We start from the raw sequence: 26,674 nt of genomic DNA, 5'->3' as shown, positions 1-26,674 counted from the left end.
GAAGATGTATAGGTGGCAAATAAGTATATAAAAGATATTCAACATCATAGATCATGAGGGAATTTCAAATTAAAATAATAAGAAGATACCATTACATACCTGTTAGAATGGGTAAAATTTAAAACAAAAACAAATTCTGACAAGGATGTGGAGCAACATTATTTTTCATTCTTTGCTGGTGAGAATGCAAAATGCTATAACTACCTTGGAAAACAGTTTGATGTTTCTTACAAAACTAAGTGTAGTTTTACCATACGAACCAGCAAATGCACTCCTAAGTATTTACGCAACTAATTTGAAAACTCATATTTACCAAACCTGCACACAAATGTTTATAGTAACTTTGTTCATAATCTGCCCCCAAACCAAAAACAACCAAGATATCCTTCAGTAGGTGAATGAATAAACTTTAGTACACCCATAAATGGAATATTATTTGGTGATGAAAAGAGCTATCAAACTGTAAAGACATAGATGAATCTTTAATGCATACTGTTGAGCTAAAGAATTCTGTCTGAAAATGCTACATTCTGTACAAGTCCCATTATATGACATTCTGGAAAAGGCAAAAATAAGGGTTAGTGAAAGGATTAGTAGTTGCCAAGAGCCAAGGGGAGCAATTAGCTGGGGAGAGGGTTGATGAGGTGAAGCACAGGGGCTTTTTTAGGGTAGTGAATGTATTTTGTACAATACTGTAATGGTGAATATAGGACAGTAAGTATTTGTTAAAACCTGTGGAACCTTATAGCAGAAAGAGTGAATATTAATGTATACAAATTTTTTTTTAATGTATACAAATTTTTAAAACTTCATTTAGATGATCAGGGATCCCAGTATGGGGTGTAAAATGTGACAAAAGAATGTAAATGTATTGCAGATATATGAATCAATGTCAGTGAAAGGGATGGAGGAATAAGGTGCTGATCTAAGTAACTTTGGAAATCAGTGCAATCTGTAAGACTAAAAGGGAAAAGGAATATATATGTAAACACTGTACTCTCATACAGGGGGTTCATGGGGTTCAGGGTAACAATTTCAAAACTACTGTACATGTTTCTACTATTGTAATGGAGTTATAAGTAAACAGGGAGAAGAAGCTAGTATGATATATGTGCTAATGGATTAGATTTGGAGACATTAATTAGTATGAGTGCATGTTTAGCTTAATATGGATATGGATGATTATATATAGAAATGTTCATAGATATGTGTGTATATATACACAGGTTAGTAAACACAGTTATAAGTACTCTTGGAAACTTCATATTGAATGAATTTTGGTATTTAATGTTTTTCCTTGACTTGCCTCTTTGCAGGGGTGGGGGTGGATGTTTAGTTCCCTTCTGGGTCCTGCTGGCAGGGGCTTGGTAGGGAAGGAAGGGAATAGAAGTGCCGACTATTACCACTTTGTACAGTCTTGTCCTCCCTAGGTGCTGCTGGGAATGGTTGAAGTTTAGCTCCCTGTGGGCCTTCTAACACCAGAGAAGCACATAGGTAGGAGGCACAATATTTTAGAGATGCTGAAAGAACATTGAGGAGAAACTGTCAATGACGAGGAAAAGAGAGGAATTTTACGATAGAATTTATAGACTACAGCTCTACCATTCTGCTATCCTAAACTGAGGTCCTTGACATCTTAAGGCATATAGTCTCCATATGCTTTTTGAATTAAGAGTTTTAAAAAAGGATAAGTTTAAAGGACCATTTAACTCATTATATTCCACCCAGCAATCAGTGTTTAAGGAAGAAATGTGATAAGGGCAGTTACTGGGTCTTCTCAAAGTTGGAATTAAAGATACCAAAGAACAGAAGCTGTAGGACTTTTCTTCCTTAAGAATAAATATGGTCAAAAGAGAGATTTATCGTTGTGACTGACCTGAAATAACGGTGTTTTTTTTATTTTTAAGAAATGATGAAAATGACTGTTCTCTCCTATGTTGCTAGTTACATATGTGATCACTTCTAAACCAACAACATATCTTTGGTCTGCATCAGACTAGTTTAAAACTGAAGGTAGTTAGAATCTCTGACAATTATGGTATAGTTGTTAAACTCTTTTAAAATGGCTGAGTTTTCTTCATCTAGAAGTTGGAAACCTAAAACATAACGATAAAAACAACTACCTCTTTGAAAATCATGTGATGAAGAGTACTTGAAAAATTTTAAGTTACAGTGCTTCTGTTCTTTGGATGATGGAAGAATTGATTGAAGTACCTGAAATACATTAGTTTCAATAAATATTTGCTGTGAAATGAATGTTGAATAATCTTAAAAGATTGGAAAATATTGGCATTAATTTCTCATTGAGCAAGAAAGGAAATGTCTTGCCTATATTATTCAATATCTGTTCTCAATAGAGAATTTGGGATGTGATGTAAATGAAAGGTACTGTGTTAATCTTGAATTGAAATCATGAAGTGAGGAGGAAACCTATCATTAAATAGCAAAATCAATTTCGTTTTCTTTGCTGCAGTTTAAACAATGTAGGATACACTGCATAGTAGTAGTGATCATTGCCCACTTTTGGGGACTTCTGAAATCTATTACCATTTGAAAAACTCTATTACTAAATCCATTGTGCTCCCTGTGGCTGGGGGCAAACTGAGAGTGATTGCCTAGTATACTTCATAGGAGAAATCCTTCTCAGCTCATAGATTTAAAAAAAAAATATTATTAGATTCCGTGGCTGCCAGAAAAATAGAAAATTCTGCCTATTTATAGCAGAATTCCTCCTTTGCAACCAATTTTCTTTTTATTCAAGCTATCTTCCCCAATTCCACTGAAAGCTAGTATTATAAGAAGATTGGTACATCTGAGCTTCTAAGATCTGCAGTCTCTGCTTTTGGCTCATCCAGGTGCACAAATATCTTGGTTATAGGAAATGACAGTCACGGCATGTACTAATTTCCTAGAGGATCTGAAAGATAGTAAAGTAGGACATTGTGCAATGTGAAGGAAAACATGCCAGAGAAGTTTTTGTTTTCCATTGGAAAGACTTCTTTACCTAAAAGGTCAGTCATTAAATGGAAAAGAGACAGCAAGTAATCTGCTAAATTTTCTGCTAGGATTCTTTACTATTTTCAGCTAGATGACCTACTTAAATATTCTGCAAATGCCCCAGTTTGTGATGAGGATATTGGTAAGCAAAAGTTGTGCAAAATCTCTGAGGAAGTCTATATAATCTGTCATGAATTTTGTTTTTATTTAAAGGTATAGGTGAGAAAAAGGGGTAACTTTTAATAGTTGAAATGTTAATAAATCAGCAACTATGGGGTTTTAAAATATTTGAATTGAAGGACCATTTTTTCTTCAATAATGTCAATTCAGTCCATTTGTTTTCCTTACAGATATTAATGATCTGAAACCTATCACAGAAAAATAAGGGCCAGGAGGACAGGCACACCTTGTTACATTGTGCTTTGCTTTATTGCACTTTGCAGAAAACTACTTTTTTCTTTGTTTGTTTACAAATTGAAGGTTTATGCTAACCTTGCATCAATGAGGCAGGTCTCTTGACACCATTTTTCCAACAGCATTTGCTCACTTCATGTCTCTGTGTCCCATTCTGTTTATTCTTGAAATATTTCAAACTTTTTCTTCATTATATTTCTTAATGGTGACCTGCGATTGGTGATTACAACTTGTTGATGCCTCAGATGATGGTTAGCCTTTTCTAGCAATAAAGTATTTTTTGGTTTTGGACATAATACTATTGCACACTTAATAGACTAGTATAGAGTAAATATAACTTTTCTATGCACTGGGAAACCGAGTCACTTGACTCACTTTATTTTGATATTTATTGCAGTGGTGGTCTGAAACCAAGCCCACATTATTTCTGAAGTTGTCTGTAATTGAAGTTTGGGGTATATTTATTTTGTTAATGCTATTGGTTATAGTGATATCCACAAATATTTATCCATTATAATTTGCAAAGCATGGATCCTTAGAGTCCAATGAATTTTGTAGTTTGAAAAGCAGTATCACTGGGACTTTTTAAAAAAATTTTATTTTTATTTTTTTTTAAGATTTTATTTATATATTTGACAGAGAGAGATCACAAGTAGGCAGAAGGCTGGCAGAGAGAGAGAGAGAGGAGGAAGCAGGCTCCCTGCTGAGTAGAGAGCCCGATGTGGGACTCGATCCCAGGACCCTGAGATCATGACCTGAGCCGAAGGCAACGGCTTAACCCACTGAGCCACCCAGGTGCCCCACTGGGACTTTTGAGGTAAAAACCTCGTCCATTTCTTTTTTTTGTTTTTTCAGCCTATCATCAGTTTTCACCTGTCTGCAGACTTTTTTTTTATTTTAAAAAATTCAAATTTAAAAATTTTTTGAGAGAGAGTGTGAGCACGGGGAGTGGTAGAGGGAGGGGGTGGGAGAGAATCTCAAGCAGGCTTTTCGCAGTCTCATGACCCTGAGATCAGTGTCTGAGCCACAGTCAAGAGCTAGAAGCCTAACCGACTGAGCCTGCACACACCCCCAAATTTATTTATGTTTTTAAACAAGGAGTTTAAGTTTCAAGACATTTTAAGTTGACTTGAAGGGAAAACTATCTAGGATTCATTTCTTTTCGAGTAATTTATCCCCGTTGAAAGACAAATTGCCTTATAGGTAATAGCTGTATACAAAAAAGTTATAAAATCGTTCTTGGTTTTACCATGATAAATGAAAAACATTAAAATTCTCCAGTAGAATAGGAATGCAAGGATTTTTATGTTTTTCTTTTTTTGTTAAACAGTGAGAGCAAAAATAACTTACTGGAATATAAAAATGAGAATTGAATGAGCATGCCACCAATGGAGAATGAGGGTATTTTCCCAGAACCAGTATTTTCCCCATCCCATCTCCATCTGATGTTGACCAAAACATACCGCTGGCCATTTAGTTTTAAAAAACGCTATATAAGGGGCACCTGGGTAGCTTAGTCGGTGAAGCGTCTGCCTTCAGTTCAGGTCATGATCCTGGGGTCCTAGGATCAAGCTCCACACTGGGTACCCTGCTCACCAGGAAGTCTGCTTGTCTCTCTCCCTCTACCCCTTTTTCCCAGCTCTTGCTCTCTCTTTCTCTCAAATAAATAAACAAAATATTCAAAAAAATACAATATGCTTGTGCACATACACAGTTACTTTATGATAAAGGAATGGGGAAAACGAAAGAATAGAGAAAACTAAACTGTAGTAGTCAAGATGTGGTGGAATCAAATTGTGACTTTCTCACTGAGAGTGCCTTCTTGGCCTGGAGGAACAGAGTTCTGGGGTCAAGCAGTAGATTCCCTTTTTAATAAACACTTCCTGTCTGCTGCTGGAACACATCAGTTGTATTCATCCTCCACTTCCAGCTGCACAGGTGTGTCTGTTTCATTGATTGGCTGCCCATCAGTTGGCAGACTGATCTGCCCCATTGGCAAACCCTGTCTTCACACTGGGCTTTCGTTAGTTGACTAAGTGGTATATCCACTTGGTCTTACATGGCATCACAGGACCATCCTGCCCCACCACCTTCAAATAAATAGGATCATTGTTCTCAGTCTTGACTCCTTCCTTGGGCTTTTTGTTGGCCACGGTGGGCACCGGAGTCTCCCCAGCTGCTGCTTCACAAAAGGGGTACCAGGTCCCCACCAAGGGAGCACACAGTCCGCACCAGGAGTAGCAAAAGAGGGAGGTGGCTGCCAAGTAGAATCTGTCTACGGATTCTAGAGAGCTTAGAGACATCTTATTATGGTAAAATCGCCCATGACAAGTATTTTCACCTGCTTGACCAGGACTGTGTGACAAGGGGACTGAATTCCTCCAAGGAGGACGAGTTGTTATGTCAGCTGAAGTGACACAGGCTTCAGGGAAGAGGCAGTCACAGGTGTTAGTAACACATTACTTAACTCTAAGGCTTGTAGAAGTTTTTAAGAACATACATTTTTAAATTGGCAGCTTGGAGTGAGTTTGAAATTAGAATATTTTACTTCTATTACCATTTGAAGCTGTGAAAATGTTGATTTTAAGTAACTACTGTGGTATATGTGTTTTTTCCCAGCAAATGGCACTAGTACTTGCCCATAGCATCTATCAAGTCAGCGGCTCCAGGAGCAACCATGCTATGTGTGTATCCTGAGACCTAACTTCAGCAAATGGAACTCATACTGAACTCTTCCAAATTCAGTTTGATACCCTAACAGGGAGTGACAGTGAAACATTGTCTGAATCTTTCAGATCTGCGGGGGTTTTTTGTTTTTGTTTTTGTTTTCAATTGATTACTCCTGATTTAGTCCAATTTTGGTCACTTTAGACCAAGTTGGAAATTATATATTTGATATCAGAATATGACAGTAATTGATATCCCCAGGGGGCATTCACTATGCTATAGTACCTGGTGCTTTGGGCCAAAGTTCAAAGTGTGCTTCTGTGTGTATATATATGTGTATGTGTGTGAATCCCTCCCTCCCTTTTGCTCTCTCTCCCTATCTACCTTCCTTCCTTTCTTATTTCCTTCCCCCCTTCCTTCTTTATAATGTTTCCCCCTTAATCATGACATGTAGATTCTTCTCTTACTCCATGGTGGCCCATTTATTCCATCCATTATGCCTCAGTGTTTTCTCATTCTTTTTATTGTGGTAAAATGGATTAAGCATAAATTTTACCATCTTAACCATTTTATGTGTAGAGTTGACATTATATACATTCATAGTGTGGAGCCATCAGCACCATCCATCTCTGTAACTCTTTTCATCTTGTAAAACTGCTCTGTGCTTACTCAACAGTAACTCCTTATAGGATTGATGACAATACTGACTCCATCATTGGCCCTTCGTCTTGTTTATGTCCTCTCTGTGACCTCTCTTGGGGGCTACATGTCCCAGGCCCCTTGGAGATTAGGATATATGCCTTAGAAATGCCCACCAGGGTTGGAATGTGGGGAGGATTGCTTTGGCTTTGACTCTCTGTAAATTTGTTCAAATGACATAGTCTTTCCTCTTCTTGTTGCACAAATAACATCATGAGATGTGTCAATTAGGTGAATGCAGAGCCTCTGAAATGCACGTGAACCTTATGAGCTCCCTACAATGCGCCCTGTGTCCCCTTGCTCTATAAAACCTGTAGCTAAGGGCCAGACTTTTTGGGAAATAACTGTGTAGGTCTGGATCATCATTCGCTTGATCCTCCCCCTCAATTTGTTAACCTGAGTAAAACTTTGTAAAATGTATGGCATTGTCTACTTTGTTTTTTGGTCTCAAAATGTCTTTTAATTCTGGAGGATACTTTATATAGCCTCGACCTTCTAATACTCCCCATTCTCCTTTGCCCCTAGCCCTGTGGCATCCACCATTCTACTTTCTGTCTCTATGATTCTGACTACTTTAAGTACTGCTTAAAGTACCTTATATGGGATCATTATTGTCTTTGTGTGACTAGTTCATTTCCCTAATGAACTAATGAAGGCTAATGTCTTCAAGGTTTGTCTGTGTTGGCAGCATATGGCAAAATTTCTTTCCTTTTTGAAGCTGAATAGTATTCCATTGTATTCATTCATCTGTCAGTGGACACTTGAGTGGCTTTTGTATGTTAACATTGGTTTAGTAGTGCTGCTTGCCTTCACTTCTTTTGGGTATAGACTCAGAAGTAAATTGCTAGGTAATATGGTAACTATTTTTAATTTTTGAGGAATCACCATTGTGTTTTCTGTAGCAACAGTTATCGTTTTAAATTAGTACTAGTAGTGTACAAGTGTTCCAATTTCTCTACAGCGTCACCAGAACTTGTTATTGTCTTTCTGCCCTGCCCTTCCCTTCCCTTTCCTCTTTCTCTCGTACTAGCCATTCTATTGGATGCGAAGTAGTATCTCATTATACTTTTGATTTGCATATATGTGAAATATATGTGAGGGTTTATTTCTGGGTTTTTTGTCTCTTTTGTAGTGTCTTTGTCTGACTTTGACATCAGGGTGATGCTGACCTCATAGAATGAATTAAGAAATGTTTTCTCCTCTTCAGTGTTTTAGGAAAGTTTGAGGAGGACTGCTTTAGTTCTTTAAATGTTTGGCAGAGTTCACTAGCGAAACCATCAGGTCCTTTGTTTGGAGATTTTTGATTGCTGATTTAATCTCCTTACTAGCTATAGGTCTATTCAGATCTATGTTTTCATGATTTATTCTTCATAGGTTTTGTGTTTCTAGGAATTTGTCCATTTCCTCTAGGTTATCCTGTTTGTTAATGTATAGCTGTTCACAGAACCCTTTTTAAAAAAATTTTTATTGATTTATTTGAGACAGAGAGAGTGCAAGATGCATGTTTAGACTGGGGGGAGGGGCAAAAGAGGAGGGAGAGGGACAGGCAGTCTCTGCCCTAAGCACAGAGCCCATTGTGGGGCTGTATTTCAAGACCCTGAAATCACAACCTGGGCTGAAACCAAGAGTCCAACACTCAACTGACTGAGCCACGCAGGTGCCCCAAACTCTTTTATAATCCTTTTTATTTCTTTAGAATTGGTAGTAAGGACTCCACTTTAATTTTAGTGAATGATTTTAATAATTTGAGACTTTTCTCTTTTTTTCTTAGTCCATTTAAGCTAAAGATTTGTCATTTTGTTGATCTTCTCAAGGAACAATCTTTTCAAGAAACTTCTGGTTTCATTTGATTTTCCTCTATGGTTTTTCTGTTCTGTATTTCCTTTATCTCTGCTCTAATCTTTATTGTTTCCTTCCTTCTGCTATCTTGGGTTTAGTTCTTTTTCTAGTTGCTTAAGTTGTAAGCTTAGGTTGCTGATTTGAGCTTTTTCTTTTTCTTTTTTTTTTTTTTTTTTAATGCAAGCATTTATAGCTATGTATTTTCCCCTTAGCACTGCTTTCCCTGCCTCCGTCAGTCTTGGCATGTTGTATTTTCATTTTCATTCATGTCTAAGTATTTCCTAATGTCTCTTGTGAGTTCTTTTTTTAATCCATTGGTTGCTGAAGAGTGTGTAGTGTAATTTCCACAAATTTGTGAATTTTCCAGTTTTACTTCTGTTCTTGGTTTCTAACTTTATCCTGTTGTGGCTGGAAAGGATATTTTGTGTGATATTTATCTTTCTAAATCTGTTGAGGCTTAATTTGTGGCTGAACATATGGTCTGTCCTGGAAAATGTCTTACATGCATCTGTGAAGAATATATACTCTGTGTTGGGTAGAGGGTTCTGTATATCTCTTTTGGGTCTAGTTGGTTTATGATGTTTAGTCCTTTATTTCTTATCTTCTATCTGGTTGCTTTATCCATTATTGTGAGTGGGATGTTGAAGCCTCTAACTATAATTGTACAACTCTTTATTTCTCCCTTTAGCTTGTTTATTTTTTTTTTAAGATTTTTATTTATTTATTTGAGAGAGAGAGCACATGAGCAGGGGGGAGGGGCAGTGGGCGAGGGAGAGGGAGAAGTAGACACCCCACTGAGCAGGGAGCCATTCCCTGGGCTGGATCCCAGGACCTTGAGATCATGACCTGAGTCACCGAGTTGCCTCCTGCCCTCAATTTTGTCAGTTTTTGCTTTATATGTTTTGGTGGTCTGTCAGTAGATGTGTAAATGTGCAGAACTATTGTATCTTCTGCTGTATTGAATCATTTATTAATATATAATATCCTCTCTAGTTTTTAATGAGACAAAATCATGAATGTTTTAAAAAGCAATAAATCTTTAAGTTAATATACTTTTTCCTCCATCTGAAAAGTTAAATATTTAAAATGGCTCCTCGGGGCGCCTGGGTGGCTCAGTTGGTTAAGCAACCGCCTTCGGCTCAGGTCACGGTCCCGGAGTCCCAGGATCGAGTCCCGCATCAGGCTCCCAGCTCCATGGGGAATCTGCTTCTCCCTCTGACCTTCCCGCCTCTCATGCTCTCTCTCACTGTCTCTCTTTCAAATAAATAAATAAAAATCTTTAAAATAAAATAAAATAAAATGGCTCCTCATTGTAATTATATCACTTACAACTTTTATTTTTATATAAATTAACAAATAATTTATTGTTTATTGCAGATATGCCAAATTCTTTGTAGGAAGAATATTCACTGTTGAAGTTTTAGCTGATAAAACAATATATGCAGATAAAACATGAAGGGAAACATTGTTTCTCCCCATTTAAAAACAAAAATTGATGTATTTGAAAGTTGGTGGATACAGCTATAAAGCATAAGCTCATTCTTACTATTCTTTTTTTTTTTAAAGAGATTTTATTTATGTATTTGACAGAGATCACAAGTAGGCAGAGAGGGTTGGGGGGAAGCAGGCTCCCCACTGAGCACAGAGAGGCAGATGTGGAGCTCAAGGTTTAACCCACTGAGCCACCCAGGCACCCTCATTCTTACTATTCTAACATTTTGGTTTCTTATGAAATGGATATTCCTCCTGTAGAAATAATTGTAAGAAAAGTCTGATCCCCTGTTGAAATTTTTTCAGTTTTGCTTATGACCTACTGATGCTTTATACAGTACTCTCCTGGAATTTACTGAACTACAGTCTTGATGCTGTTTTTTGTATTAAGATAAGTCAGTTTTCAGTATTAATAATTCCGTGGTAACCTACATGGAGAATAGTTTCTGCTTAAATGAATTAGGAAATGGTAAATCTTTAATAATAAGGTTAAAGTATTTGAATTTTGGGAAGTGAGAATTAATTAAACATACTTGACAGAAGACCATGTTTTTCTTCAAAGCAGCTATTGTCTCCAAATCCAATAAAGGTGAAGATGCATGAATTCTTAATATAATATTCTGTGGAGATTCTCTTGCTTTAGAACTGTCATTTTTCTCTTCTTTAGTATTGGTTAGTTTTTTGTTACATATACATAATGCTTATTATATAACATTCTTATAGGTTAGGAAATATACAACTTAATAAAAATTTAGAAAACAGGCCACTGAAGTTATCATTAATCAGAAATATTTCTGACCCCCAGTGTTGCCTGTACGTATGAGCCATAAGGTCACCCTGAAGAGTAGTCTTTATAAGTTCAATCAAGTTTATTAAAGTCAGAGGAAAATTAATATTCAGGCTTCTACTTTTATTTCTCACTTGATTTAACTTAGAAGTGCTTTAGGACCTTGGCCTACTTTTGTACTATTCATTTATTGGTCGTAATTATTAATTGATGAATTGGGATTTGATGTCAACTATTCTGTATTAACCAGTTTGTTTATCGTATCCTACTTTTCAGTTTGTGGATATTACATAGTTTCATCAAGATGCTTATTTTATTTTATAAAGCATTTTTTCTCTGGTGATGTATAAATATAAGGTCTGGTTAGTTTACTTCCCCATAGCCAGAACGAATCAGGGCCAAATCAAGGAACTCATCTAACCACATTCAGCATCCATGTTTAATTCATATTATTGATGGTGGCGTGTGGTATATATCTTTATGTATACTACATAGGAACTGTAAGTTTCCTCCCAAGACTTAATAGAACCATTTCATTTATAATGCATGTGTATATACTGCTTTATACATTTCACTGTGCTTTCATATTGTTTACATTTCCCTTATCCTCAGAACAAACCTGGGGGATAATCTTTAATAACATTATCTTTAAGTCAGTTGAGTTTCATCAAGATTGTTTTGCTTGGACAAAAATTCAGGTCTCTTGACTTTTTGTTAATCATCTACCTGGTTGCCTACAGAGAAAACAGTAAAACATCTCATGATAATACATGTCAAACTACTGTAATACTAGTAGTTCTTTATTTGCACAGCATTGGCAATTTTCAGAGCACTTTTTATTATTTTTAGAAAGAAATTTAGCAGAGTTCTTATATTATTATGCATACTATAATTTTCCTTTATTAGATTCGTATATTCATTAGATACAGAGTACCTCTATATGCTTTGTACTAGATTGCTTGCTAAAGTACAAAAATAGTCTCTGCATTCAAAGCAGGGGGATCAGGCCATCAGGGCACTGTTAAGAGCTTATGGACAATGTATTACAAACTAAATTTGCTGAGAGCACTGAAGAAACGCTTTTGATAGTGACTTGCGCTATCCTTCTTTCTGCCTTGAATGTAGAGATAATGCCTCTATCTACTGCAAGTGGCTTTGAAGCAACAAATCAGCACACTTAATGCAGCAAAAAGAGAGGGACTTGGTCTTTGATGACCTTCTTGAGCCTCTGTGATGACCCTAGACTAGGAACTCTGGACTTCTTATGTGGAGAAAAAAAGTTAATGCCATATTTGTTTAAGTTACACCTAAGTCCAATTTTCAATTACTTATAGTCAAATATTTTCTCTTTGTCTTTGTTCTTGACTTTTCAAAACTTTGTTTTAATGGAAATTGAGCATACTCACTAAAATAGACTGTAGTTGAATCTGCATTACCCAGCTGCAGGAGCAATCAGTATTTGGCCAACCTTGTACATTCTTGTACATCCTTAATAATTAGAACTCAAGGAATTTTAGAATAGGAGTATATGAAAATATTATGGAAGTATAGGGAATATAGTGACTAACATGGCCTGAAGTAGAGGTAAAGGCCCATCAGAAAAGTCCATATAAAGCAGGTGACATAAGAGGCTTTGAGGGCAAATAAATAATGGAAGAAAGAGCATTGCTAGTGGAATTTCTGATATGTATAAAGGGTCTTTAAAGGGCAGGATATATTCAAAGAATGGGAAATAGATTACTGTGGCTATAGAGTTTAGCAGAGGTGAGTGACAGTAGATAAATAAAGAAGGACGATTTGTTGTCATCATAATGAAGCATTATATACCATTAACCAAGAAATTTGGAGCTCATCACGTAGGTATCAGGAAGTGAAAGTATAATTAGGTCTTGGAAAACTAACAGTGACAGTAATATAGCCTGTGATTTTGGAGTAGAGAATGGAGAAAGAAGATGGTAAAACTGTGCTAGTGGTCCAAATGATAGAAAGGCATTTAATGATGACTGCAGTGGGCTTGGTCAGGGGGAGAGAGAAACTTTAAGAGATATTTCAGAGGTTGAATCATTATGGGTAAGATGTGCCTGGGTAAGATGTGGAGGAAGGAGTCAGAGTCATAGTGACTTGAGTAGTGATGTAGCAGAAGACAGGTTCAGGGTAAGTACAGAAATGAGCTGGTGTGTTAAGTTTGAAGTGCGCATAGTACATTCAGGTAGAGGTATCCAGTTTGCCAAGTGGAAATACAGAAATGGACCTCAGGAGAGTCTCATACTAGAGTCCCACAACTTATCTTTCCTCTCAGATGTGTCATATGCATATACACACACAAACATACATTCAAATACACACATATACACAGGATATATATACACATAGTTGATCCTCATTCTTCATTGCTTTCATTTCTGCAAATTCCCTTACTTGCTACAATTTATTTGCAACCCCCAAATCAATAATTTTGGTGCTTCCACGATCATTTGTAGATGTACTCAGAGTGGTGAAAAAATGAGTTGCCCGGGGTACCTGGCTGATTCAGTAGGTATAGCATGTGACTCTTGATCTTGGGGTTGTGAGTTCAAGCCCCACATTGGATGTAAGGATTAATTTTTAAAAAATGAGTTATCTTGGGTGCCTGGGTGGCTCAGTGGGTTAAAGCCTCTACCTTCAGCTCAGGTCATGATCCCAGGGTCCTGGGATTGAGCCCTGCATTGGGCTCTCTGCTCGGCAGGGAGCCTGCCTCCCCCTCTCTCTCTGCCTGCCTCTCTGCCTAATGTGATTTCTGTCAAATAAATAAATAAAATCTTTAAAAAAATAAAGAAATAAAAAAAATTTAAAAATGAGTTGCCTGATTTGCACATTCTCAGCTGAGTTTGAACAAGGTGACATTTGCTTTCTTATTTTAACTCTCATACTGTAAATTAATGTCCTTTTCTCCATTTCCTTAGTGCCAAATTTTTCATATTTTTGCGCCTTTTTGGGCTGTTTAACATGTTCTCCAAAGTGCAGAAGAGCTGTGTAGTGTTCCTAAATACAACATAGTTCTGATATGCCTTATGGCGACATGTGTGTTAGATAAACGTTCAGTCGTGAATAACACTATTGAGTTAGATTTTAATGAGTGAACAGTATTTATTAAATAACATGTTTTTAAGTGAAATACACATAAAACAAAATTTATGTATTGATCATTTGATGAAAATGTTATAATCGGAGGCTCACCTTGTATTTCCCATTTCCTAGAAACAGTTGAAGTACAGTATTCACTGATGCAGTGTTGAAGAAAACTTTATAGAACATACCTACCACAATAGTAAGAATTGACTGTGTATGAACATAAAATCTGCTATTCTTTTATGAACAATTCTTACATTTGTACGGTGCAGACTTTGGCCTCAATTTATGGTTAAGATTATCATGACAAGAAATATATAACTCTCTCTTCTTGTTGAAAGATAAATATATATCAGACAAAAACAGTTTGCTGTTTTAGATCAGATAGATGATTCTGTATTGCTTCCTAAGTCAGCAGGTTTTTCATAAAATGGAATTTTGAAGACATTCAGATGACATTGGCTGACAGCATCTAAATGACCATCTATAGCACACTTGAGCATAACGTGGTTGTCAACATCATATTCTTGGGCTGCCAGTTTCTTATATAGCTTGGTGTTACTCTCTTTAGCAAGCTTGTAATATTTTCAGTCCCTCTTCTCTTAGAGAAATTTATTTTACAATGGTGTTTATGTGTGAGGGGGTTTCATAATCGAACACTAGTGTTTGTGCGTTCACATCTGTCAATTTGCTTGAAGACAACAGCTCAAAAGAATTTTTCCACCTTTCATTCACGAATGTTGGTTCATATCAGTAGGGATATTTTAACATGACAGGTATTATGTGAGAGAGGGAATTATCCATATCTTCTGACATAACATCAGTGTTATGTTGAAAATTAACATTCAGCATTGTATCTCACTTTTTATTGTCTGCAAACCTGAAAGCAGGGAATTGGCATTTACAGAGTCAAGGACAAGAAGACATACAACTCCATGTAAATAACTTTTATGCTCCAAAGTGCTTCTGTGCTTTGTCAACATATATCTGTTTTCTAATCACCTTTCTTTTTGATATAGAAGATATGCCCTGGGTTGTTATTATCTTATACAGCTATATAGTTAAATATATAAAATAAAAATGGTACAGAATTCCATTTAGAGATGCTTCAGTTTGGGGTGGCTGATTTACTTGTGCTGCTTAAGCTTCTAACTTGATTTCCTTTTGACTAATTGTGTGGTCTTCTAACTAATGTATTAGAGTGAATGTTCTCTGTCTTTACTGCAAGCAGAAGATTTTGTCATTAAGTGTAGTTCAGAGATGACAAAATTTTTTTCCTCTTTTTATTCTTGGTAGATGACTTTAATCTTCACTCTACATATGGGAATATCTCATAGATCTCTTCTTTGTCTGCATTATGACTAGTGTATTTGAGTTTCAGGATTGATATTCTTTAATTATTCTGCATTCAGAGAACAAAATATTTATAGTTTAATTCCTGTTGACTTGAATATTAAGCTTCCTGTATTTTTAGTTTCTTCTTCTCACTTGGAATAATCTAATGTTCTAATAATAAAGGTTAATATTTAGTAAGGTTGACTAGCCCTTGACCTACCTGAAAGAGTCTATGTTAACTTACTCCAATTCAGCAAACTGTCATGCAACATAAAGATATATGATAATTTCAGGATTTCATGTAAAGTTCTTCAGTACATGTGAATTAAGTAGGAGTACTTTCTTAAACCTATAGATTGCAAGGGATTAACTAAAAGATGAAGATATCTTTCTAAACTAATATCCCTCTAATGGAAGAGTAAGGTAATAACTGTAAATGGTAAGTATACCATATAGTTTCAGAGAAAATTATTTGAAAAATCTGGTGATTCATTGGTGGTGGTTCCTAAACCTCTTTATAAGGATGGCAATATTTATGAGTTTATTTTTGCTGTTGACTGTCCCTCCAGCCTTACTATACACATTTCTCCTCTAAATGTGTTCATGTCCATCTCTCTTTCACTCAAATGCTTTCGTTTCCCCTCTTCCACCAATCTGTGAATAAATACTCCTTAAATCTTCAGATCAAAATTTTTTTTTCTCCAGAGAAACACTACAATCCAACTAGTTTCTCTTCTCACTGGCTCTATTTTTATGAACTAATTGCTGCTGTATCATTACTTCGCTTAATCTTAATTTTTGTTCAGTGTAACAAATGTCTCCTGTGTGCTTGTTGTAATGATGTGTGAGCTTGGTGGGGTAGGGAAGTATGCTCCAGGCAGGCTTCCCAGAGGAAGTGACCTTGAAGAGCAAGTAGGAATTTCCTATTCGTGCAAAGGGTAAGGATATATTGGCTAAGAGAACAGCGTGAGAACACATGGGATTCAGTATGGCTTGGTGTGATAAAGGGGGGGGATATGAAATGAAGCTGAGGAGATAGGCATTAGCCAGGTCATTGAATACTTTAAATGTCCTGTCCATTTTTCCTGTGGGTGAGCTTTGACTTCATTCTATGGAGAGTAGCCATGGAAGGGTCTGACACATTATGGTGTGTGCTGTGACAAGATTTTCATTTTAGAGTGATCATTATAAATGATTCTGGGGTAGGATAAGAGTGGGCCAGTTGGATTACTGAATTGGCCATATTGAGAGATAATGACCTGGATTTGAGTACTATTGATAGGGATGGAATTGAGAAAGTAGACTTGGAACATGTTTAGAGTAGAAATCAATGAGGTTTTAAGATGATTGGTGAACTGTGATTACTGCTAGACTTTTGGCGTGTCTAAGTGGCTGCTGCATTGTTAACCAGAGCAGGGAACTGAAAGAGCGGATGGATTTTAGGAAGAGATGAAAAGCTCACTTTTGAACATGTTGAGTTTTTACCTATGGTATATTCAGGTGGGAATATCTAAAAACAACAGGATGTTGGAGTCTGAGGCTCAGGTGAAAGGTCAGAATTAGGGGTTATCATGTGAGGGGTCCTCCTAGTCCAGGTGGGAATCCAGAGTATGTATGCCAAAACGCTGAACCCTAAGAGGAAAAGGAAAAGAGAAACCCAAGACAGAAATGAAGAGAAGACTCTGTCTTTACCTAATTCCTCTTGAAAGGACAATTTTATCTTTTCTACATCCTCAATCAATACCTTAAATAGTATATTATGTAAAAGATACTCAATAAATGTTTGCCACTTATTTTGTTCAACTAGAAAGCATGTCATTTCCTTAGAGACTTGTTTCATATTTTATCCAATTCCATGACTTGATAAGAAAAATTTTTAAGTATTAATTTTAAGAAATTTTAATTCCAATATAGTTAATGTACAGTGTTATGTTCATTTCAGGTATACATTATAGTGATTCAGTTCTCTTCATTACTCAGTGCTTATCATGATAACTGTACTCTTAATTCCCCTTACCTATTTCACCCATCCCGCCCCCCCCACCTCCCCTCTGGTAGCCACCAGTTTGTTCTCTATCTAGTTAACAGTCTGGTTTTTTTGGTTTGTCTCTTTTTCTCTTTGCTCATTTGTTTTGTTAAATTCCACATATGAGTGAAATCACATGGTATTTGTCATTTTGCTTAGGATTATGCTCTAGATCCATCCATTTTGTTGCAGATAAGAATTTTTTGTTTTTGTTTTTGTTTTTCTTGTTTTGTTTTGTTTTTACTTGACAGAGATCACAGGTAGGCAGAGGGGCAGGCGGGGGAGGGGAGAAGCAGATTTCCCGCTGAGCAGAGAGCCTGATATGGGGCTTGGTGGGACTTGATCCCAGGACCCTGGGATCATGACCTGAGCGGAAGGCAGAGGCTTTAACCCACTGAGCCACCCAGGCGTCCCTAGAAATATTTTTAATTCATATCATTTCATGAGCACCTACTGTGTACTAAGCATTGGGTTAAATACTTTACACATGTTATCTGATTTTATCTCTAAAATAACCCTTCATAAGTGGGTTTTATTATTTCCATTTTTGTATTTGAAGAACCTGAAGTTAAGAAAGATTAAGTGAATTAATAACTTTTTCACACATCTATGAAAAACTCCAGAATTCATTATCTTAACCACCACTGATGTTTGGAACAAAAGACCATTTGCCAGTCTTCTGTTTGGGTTCCACTGTGAGAATTATTCTAAACCAAAGGCTCTGATTTATCCTAAATTTTATATGGTCAGTCTTATGTAGATTAGCATAGTAGTTGGACACCTTTGTTCCTGAGTACAGTAAGCCTTTACTTAATTCTTTTTAACTTTCTGGGCCACTACTACTTTATTTTTCTATTAGCAGTTTGCACTAGATGAGTGCTAAATTGCTTATGGTTCTAAAATCCTATAAATCCACGATTTGAATATCTCAAAAACTATTCCTCAGAGTCTACTACCAGGTTTTAGAGATTCACAGACTAGAGGTTTAATGTCTCAATTAAAATTATATGCAAAACATGATTCATGTATATGCATTTTAGGGGAAATGCAATTCACAGTTTTCATCAGATTCTCATAGTTTTATGTCTCACCACTCTCCCTTCACCCAGAAGATTAAGAACTTAGTTTTAGAAATATTTTTGCATAGTATAATGAACTACAGTGCTTCATGAAATCCTGTCCTGAGTAGTTATTTTTAACAAGGTATTGTTATTCATTAGAAGTGATTTTCTGAGGTAAGGTTACTTTTTTTGGCTACTTAAACCCATAGTGTTTCCTAAAGTAAAACACCTCTTAGAGGACTTGAAAACAAGTCCTCTAAGTAGCATGAGTAACAGTTTGTCTCTGCTTAATGGTAAACTAAAGAATGGTTAATTAAAGAATGCTCAGTTTTAAAGTATGATTCAAATAACCTTCACTAATATTTATTTCCTTCTTTGCATCTTCTTGTAGGAAAAGAGTATTTGAAGGCCATTTATAAGGAAAGAAGAGGAAGCAATGACATAATGCCTACAGTTGGAGCCAGTTAAACTGGGTTTGTACTTCCTTTTTTCATAATGTCACACATTTATTCTAGTCTTGAATCCCTTTTTTCAACCTCTTGCCTTATTCCAGCATCAAATCTTATAATTTTGAAACTTACCTTACTATGGAAGAGACAAAGATGAATAAGAGATGCCCTTTTCAAAGTATTTGCAATATCTCTGTGAATAAGAAAGACAGAATGATAAAAAACTAGATAATAGTCTATTTTCAGATAAGAAGCTTTGAGAAGTTTGGTAAATTGCTCAAGGTCAAAAGCTCTTCAAACTCTCTCATTCCAAACCTCATTTGCCTTCTATTAGGTCATAATGCTCCTCATTTTATTTAGGTTTAGTTATTGTACAGTTGCCAATAACTGATTTGAGAACCAAGAAAGACCTCATAAATTTAATTTCAGGAATCTTTTTTGTTTTTTAAAAGATTTTATTTATTTATTTGACAGAGAGAAACACAGTGAGAAGAGGGAACACAGGCAGGGGGAGGAAGTGAGAGAGGGAGAAGCAGGCTTTCCACCCAGCAGGGAGCCCAATGTGGGGCTGGATCCCAGGAACCCAGGGTCCTGACCTGAGCTAAAGGCAGATGCTTAATGACTGAGCCAGCCAGGTGCCCCCAGGAATCTTTCTGATGAAGAAAAAGGAGAAAATTCCCTTGAAGTTTAGGAGATTGGAGAAGGGAAGTGTATGTGCCGAACACTGCTCTAGGGCCTTCACATGAATTAGCTCATTTAATTCACAATAACTAGGTGAACTCCTTGGTATTATCTGGTTTTATCCTTGTTTTAAAAATGAGGAGGGGCACCTGGCTAGGTCGGTTGGAGGAACACCTGTCTCTTGATATTGGGATTTTGAGTTCGAGCTCCAAAACAAAACAAAACAAAACAAGCTTGGGGCACCTGGGTGGCTCAGTGGGTTGGGCCTCTGCCTTTAGCTCAGGTCACGATCTCAGGTCCTGGGATCAAGCCCTGCTTCAGGCTCTCTGCTTGGCGGGGAGCCTGCTTCCCCCCCCCCCCTTCTGCCTGCTGCTTTGCCTACTTGTGAGCTCTCTCTCTCTCTCTGTCAAATTGTTGCGAGCAAAACCCCTGCGTCCTGCCAGGAGGTCGCGACGTGTAAAGAAGAGACAGAGAGATGGATATGATGTAACTCACTTGATCTTTATTGGGACGAGGTCCGCACCACTATCGTGGCCCGGTCACGGTCTGCTGACGTTGTCACGGAGAAGGAGACGTCGCCTCACAATCTAGACAGAGAGGTCACCGCAGAAGTTGAGACTGAGAACCAGCGAGTGGTCGGCAACGAAACTGTCGGGGCGTCGGTAGCACCCGCGATGATGTTCTCCCGACAGGGAACTCGCTTCACCTCAGTCCAACGCGATGCCTCTTTATATACTGTGCTAAGTCTCCTTCATAAACATATTATATCACTTATTTTTCTTATGCTTACACACCAAAAACATACACACGTCGTAAACATGTTTTAGTTTACGATATTTCGCACAAGTTAAAATATTTACAACTTGTTACTCCGCGCTAATCTTATCACTACACGCATACGGTCTAGGCTTATTTGCTATGTGGTTAGTTTGTATTTTGTTTCTGTTTTTCATTTAGTAGGGGTTTGCACTTACTACATATTATTTATTTATTTATTCATTTATTTATTACACTTTATTTATTAAAGGTTCGTACTCACTACACAAATAAAATCTTAAAAAAAGAACTTGAAAAAAATAAAGATGAGGGGACTGAGACTCAGAGAAATAAATAAATTGCTCAAGATCACACAGCTAGTAACAAAGCTAAGCTAACAAAATCAGAATTAAAAGTCTTTAATTAGGAAAGATTAGATAGTGTTTATTTCATGCCCATTGGCTTAAATATCACACAAGCCAAATGAATAGCTGGACAGTTTGGTTTGACCCCCTCGCTGTTAGTATCATCTGTAAACATTTTCAATTGGACTATTTACATCTTTTTATTTTATTACTGTTATTATTTTATTTATTTTACTATTTTTAAAGTTTACATCTTTTTAATGAGTTTTTCATTATAACCAGTTTGAAAAGGTAATTGTTTAAGCCATGGGAAAGAGGGATTTTCAAGCTCCCAGAATAGTGAATAGTATCCCATGCCAGAAGGGACTTTGCACAGAGTCAGGTCTCAGTCCGGCCTGCCCCAACTTTCCTCCTGACTTCTCTGGTCTGCAGACTCCTTAGCCTGCCTTTGGACTCCTTTTGTGAGATGAGAAGGTTGAGCTGATTGTTCCTTACCTCTCTTACGGCTATGTAAAGTTACTGTCTCAGTAAGAGGAGTTTCATGTGCTTCAAATGTAAATATCAAAGAATTTTTAGAGATGGAAGGAAAGTCTTTAGAGATCAGCTAAGGGAATCCTCCCATATGACAGATGAAGAAACAGAGACCCTCACCTTTGTGTGACACTTCGAACATTCAGAGCTTTCACATACATTAACCTCATACGAGCCTCACCGCAGTCTTCTGGATTAAATATTATCATTTTTGTAGAAATGAATTTGTGCAAGGTCTCGTAGCTGGGCCTAAAGTTTAAGAGGTTTGCTTGCTTAGTGGGATTAATTATATCCTGTGATGGAGTCCTGTTGTATGAGAAAGTGAGAATTCAGTGATTGATGAAGCAAGTCCAAGCAGGAACAGCAGACATTTCCCAGTACGAAAGTGGAATGATCTCAGCAGTATAAATAGCAGAAACAGAGAGGGAAGGAGGTGGCAAAAACTGAGGTCTGTGAGCTGATTTAAACTTTGTTTTCATTTATTCCTGGATTAGGAGTAAGCAGAACTGACTTTTAGTGGTGTTGTGTTTATCAATAGTGTAATATTTAAGTTGCTTTATCCTTAACAAAATAATTCAAACAGAAACTGTACTTTGTAATAAAGTATTAAAAAATTGTAGGTGAGCTAGGGGAACTTTAAACAGTTCATTTAGAAGGGGATCCTGAAAAAATAAATTAATAAGTAAGTGTAGGAAGCTAAGGTTCACACACAATTATTTATTTCATTGCATTTAGTGATACAAGGTGTTTTTGGTGTTTTATCCCCCGTTTCTGCTCTGTAGTAGGGACATGTCCCTTGGAAATGTTACCTGTTTCTGTGCCAGTGACTGGGTGCTAAACAACAAATTGCTTTACCTTGGTTCTTTCCTTCTTTCCATTTATTTATTTATTCATTCATCCATCCATCCATTCATCCATCCATCTATTTATTTATTTATTTATATTTCTAAAAAGGTTTTATTTATTTATTTGACAGAGACACAGTGAGAGAAGGAACACAAGCAGGGGGAGTGGGAGAAGGAAAAGCAAGCTTGCGGCCGAGCAGAGAGCCCACTGTGGGGCTCAATCCCAGGACCCTGGGATCATGACCTGAGCTGAAGGCAGCCCCTCATTTATTTGTTTTTCTAAGTTTTTATTTAAATTTCAGTTAGTTAACACACAGTGTAATATTAGTTTCAGGTCTATAATATAGTGATATACCACTTCCATACAACACCCAGCGGTCATCGTAACAAGTGCCCTCCTTAATCCCCATCCCATATTTAACTGCCCCCACCACCCACCTCTCCTCTGGTAACCATCAGTTTATTCTCTGTAATTAAGAGTCTGTTTCATGGTTTGCCTCTTTTCTTTTTTTCCCCCTTTGCTTGTTTGTTTTGTTTTTCAAATTCCACATGTGAGTGAAATCATATGATGTTTGTTTTTTTCTGACTGACTTATTTCACTCAGCATAATACTAGTCTGTCTCCATCCATGTTGTTGCAAATGGTAAGATTTCATTCCTTTTTAGGACTGAGTAATATTCCCGTGTGTGTGTGTGTGTGTGTGTGTGTGTGTGTGTACACCACATTTTCTTTATCCATTCATCAGCCAGTGGACACTTGGGCTATTTTCTTAATTGGCTATTGTAGATAATGCTGCCTACTTTGGTAACTTTTTGTAAACAATCTATTTTTTGTTAATTGGAAAGAAAATTGTTTTAAAACTTGTATATGGATGTTAGCAGTTTTTCTTTTACAGTTTTGGTCTCCAAATTGTCTTTCCTTTAAAATGAGCTGTTTTTTTTTTTTTTTTTTTTGATTGCATGGTATGATGTTGCTTTCACTGTGGATATTACAATTTTATCATTAAGAAAATTCCTATTTTTCATTGTGTACTAAAGTTTTTTAAAATTATAAATGATATTCTGTAGAAGTAATGGAGCAGTTCTAATCAAAAAGGAAAGCAATGAAGGTGGAGTAAATGTAGAAAAAAAAATTGAAAGCAACATTATAAGATTTGATGTAAATTAGAGAGGAAGAATGTTCTTGAAATCTTTTTTCCTTGAGAGTCCTTTTAAAGATTCTCTTGCCCATCTGCTGATGGTCTTACCAAGCTCTGCCTCATAGCCCACTCCCATTCTCACCCCATTGCAGATCCATGGAATTCAGAGAAATGGCATTTGAGGACAAATTGAATAGACTGGTCTTTCATTCTTAATTTTATGTCTGATCTCAAAACTTGTGCAAGGGTTTTTTTCTTTTCTTTTCTTTTCTTTTTTTTTTTTTTTGCAAGGGTTTTTTAAAATTGCCACTTTAAGGTTTGTTATTTAAAAAAAAAAAAAAGATTTTACTTATTTGACAGAAGAGAGAGTGAGAGCAGGAGCGGGGGCCTGAGGGAGATGGGTAAAAGGAGAGAGACAAGCAGACTCCCTACTGAGTGGGGAGGCCAATGTGGGGCTCAATCCCAAGACCCCGAGATCTTGACCTGAGCTGAAGGCAGACGCTGAACTGATCCACTTTAAAGTTCTTTAAAGGAAAAACCAAAAAGACCACTTCATAGTACTTGATACTTAATTTTTGTTTTGCTATAGCTTAGGAGCTGGTCTCCTAGAAACTTGCAAAATCTGATATAAACACTTTCATTAAACTGTGCCTATTATAATATGACTGTCATGCTTGCCCAGAGTATAGTGAGTTTTAAGGACTACAGTTAGCTTCTTGTTGGCCAGCTGTGATTCAGGGGTCATGGTAAAGTTCTGATATTTAGCTGAAGGCTTAAAATTTTTAAAGGTGACTGGGCTTTTTCCTGTGATTTGTGTTTCCCTTGTTTGGCATTACTGCTAAGGAGCCAGGCTTCCAGATTGGTGTCTCATTCACATTAAAACATTCCCTCTGTATGTGTATGGTCCATGTGATTCAAAAGGAATGATTTTAATAGATTAAGCCTTTGACTTTTAAGCTAATTATTTCTATAAAGAAATAGTTGGAACACTTTGTATTTTTCTGTCTTATTGACAAATCTGGTAGCACTAAATAAAGTGGTTTGCCAGATTTATTCAACATTAATACAGATTTGCTTTATTCTATGGAATTTGGTTTCTGTGCCAGGGTGCTTTCTAATATGAGATCAGTTCTTATGAGACATATGGAATTATGGGAAATTTCAGATACTTTTTGATGTCATGTTCAGTAAATTTCAGGGTGATGGCGAGGGAAATACAAAGATGTTGATTTGTGTGTGTTTGTATGTGAGTGTGATCTGACACCAAGGAAATATAAGAAACTGATTTGATGCTTTCTTCTTAAAGCTTAATATGGCAGTAGAGTTATAAGAAAATACTTGTTTTTCTTTTTCTAAATGTATTTCTATTTAACAAATATAGGTCAGGACTTCATTTTATATCTTGATGTATATTTTAAAGAGTTAAATGAGTTGATTCATATTTTTAAAAACCAGAAATATAGGTGATAAAGTGGAGTTACCGAATCTGCTGGCATATATTTGTAATATCAGTGCATTTGTCGTTGCCTGGGTATTTGAATTTACTCAGAAAAAAACACTATCACACAAGTAGAGTTAATCGAGTATTTGTTGGCATATATATGTGCCACCTCCATTTATTTTCATTTCTCAAATTGAGAAGGTTGGATGATTCTCATAAGTATTCAAAAATTATTCTGCTGGGTAAAATTGAGAGTATTGTTAATGATGTACTTTATGTTGGCTAGTTGAACATAATTTAAAAAGTTGATAATCATTTGCCCTCTGGTCTTTTTTTAGGAGAACCTATCTCCAAGCACAATTTAAACCAAAGACCATTAATTACAATCAGATTTTCTATGAACACTGATTTTTAAATTAAAAATTGTATAAGCTCCCTTGCTGACTTCGTTCATCTTTATATATAAACAACATTTCAGTGAAAGATATTGTAGCCATGGGGCGCCTGGGTGGCTCAATGGGTTTAAAGCCTCTGCCTCTGGCTCAGGTCATGATCCCAGGGTCCTGGATCAAGCCCCGCTTTGGGCTCTCTGCTCAGCGGGGAGCCTGCTTCCTCCTCTCTCTCTCTGCCTGCCTCTCTCCCTACTTGTGATCTCTGTCTGTCAAATAGATAAATAAATAAAATCTTAAAAAAAGAAAGAAAGAAAGATATTGTAGCCTGAAATGTTGTTTGTCTGCAGGTCTTCTTCAGGAGATATGAAAGAATGTGAAAGATTTGGGGAACTCTAGATTTTCCATTCAGAGTTTTTTAAAAATATACTTTATCATATTATGTGAAACCATAGTCCTTATAGTCTGAGGCCTGGTTATTTCAAATAGGGGAGAATGGTATTATCTAAATATTAGCAGCTCAAAGCTAGTAAGTACAGTGAAATGTCCAGAGCCTCTTAAAAAGATCACATAAAACCAATAACAGAGAATATTGAAAGCCAGCTCACATTGTCTGAAGCAAAACTTAGAATCTACTTGAGTGCATAGAAATACTTCGTGTTCCTTGTTAATTTGGGGCAGTAAAAATGTAACAGCATGGAATAGGAATAGGTTTTAGAATAGAGAGAGACTTTGGAGATCATTTCATTATATCCTTCCATTTTACAATGAGAAACCAAATGTAAGAGGTTAAGTCACTCAGTATCAACCAAGTAGTGGCAGTAGTAGAACTAGAACACTCTGTCTTAACTGTTAAATCATTGATGATGGAACGTCAAAAATTGTAAGGGGACATAATGGTTATTATTATTGCTGTTTAAAAACTTTTACATACTTTTTTACTCTGTGAGCTCTTACACATGTACAAACTTGTGTAGTTCTCACTACAAATAGGGCATAGTAAGTCCTGTCCCCCCAGAAAACTATTTCAAGTTGTCCCCTTTTGTTCAGAACCTTTCTCTACATCCAACTAGTAAATAATATTATGTCAGTATTTTACAGATGCCTTTTATCAAATTAAGGTAGTTCTTATGTATTCTGAATTGTCTGAAGTTTTGTTATGAATGAGTGGGGAAATTTGTTAATTTTTTTTCTGTGTTTATCCAAATGGTCATAGTTTTTCCTCCTTTATTCTGTTAATATGATTAATAGCATTGATTTTTTAAAAATGTAAAATCAGCCTTGCATTCCTTCTTACATATCGCTGAATTTGACTTGCTATTTTGTTAGAGATTTCTGCATCTATATTTGAGAGAGATATTGTGGTGTATTTTTCTTAAAAATGCCTTTTTGGGGTTTGGGAATCCAATCTGATGCTGGCCATATAAAACCAGTTGGGAAATGTTCCCTCCTCTACTTTGTAGAAGAATTTATGTCGGATTGGTATTACTTCTGTTTTTACATGTTTGATGGAATTCACCAGTGAGCCATTTGAAAATTTGGAGCTTTCTTTGTGAGGACATTTTTAAATTACAAATTTAATTTCCTTGGGGCGTCTAGGTGGCTCAGTCTATTAGACAGCTGCCTTCATCTCTGGTCATGATCTCAGTGTCCTG

The 26,674-nt window shown here is 36.5% G+C and overlaps 1 protein-coding gene across 5 annotated transcripts in view; it reads left to right on the top strand.

The window, feature by feature from the left end:
- The window catches only part of PEAK1 (pseudopodium enriched atypical kinase 1), a 309,411-nt gene that overhangs the window by 110,096 nt on the left and 172,641 nt on the right, over positions 1-26,674 (top strand). For all 5 annotated transcript variants that reach the window (XM_004758478.3, XM_004758477.3, XM_045070736.1 and 2 more), the window contains one exon: positions 18,816-18,897. The gene's annotated coding sequence lies outside the window, so the exon portion shown is untranslated. The remainder of the gene's footprint in view (positions 1-18,815; positions 18,898-26,674) is intronic.

Source organism: Mustela putorius, unplaced genomic scaffold, assembly GCF_011764305.1.
Source record: "Mustela putorius furo isolate JIRA1106 unplaced genomic scaffold, ASM1176430v1.1 tig00003972_pilon_pilon_pilon, whole genome shotgun sequence".
NCBI lineage: Eukaryota > Metazoa > Chordata > Mammalia > Carnivora > Mustelidae > Mustela > Mustela putorius.
The sequence above is the reverse complement of the archived record's forward strand: the minus strand, read 5'-3'. Positions and strand labels throughout refer to the sequence as shown.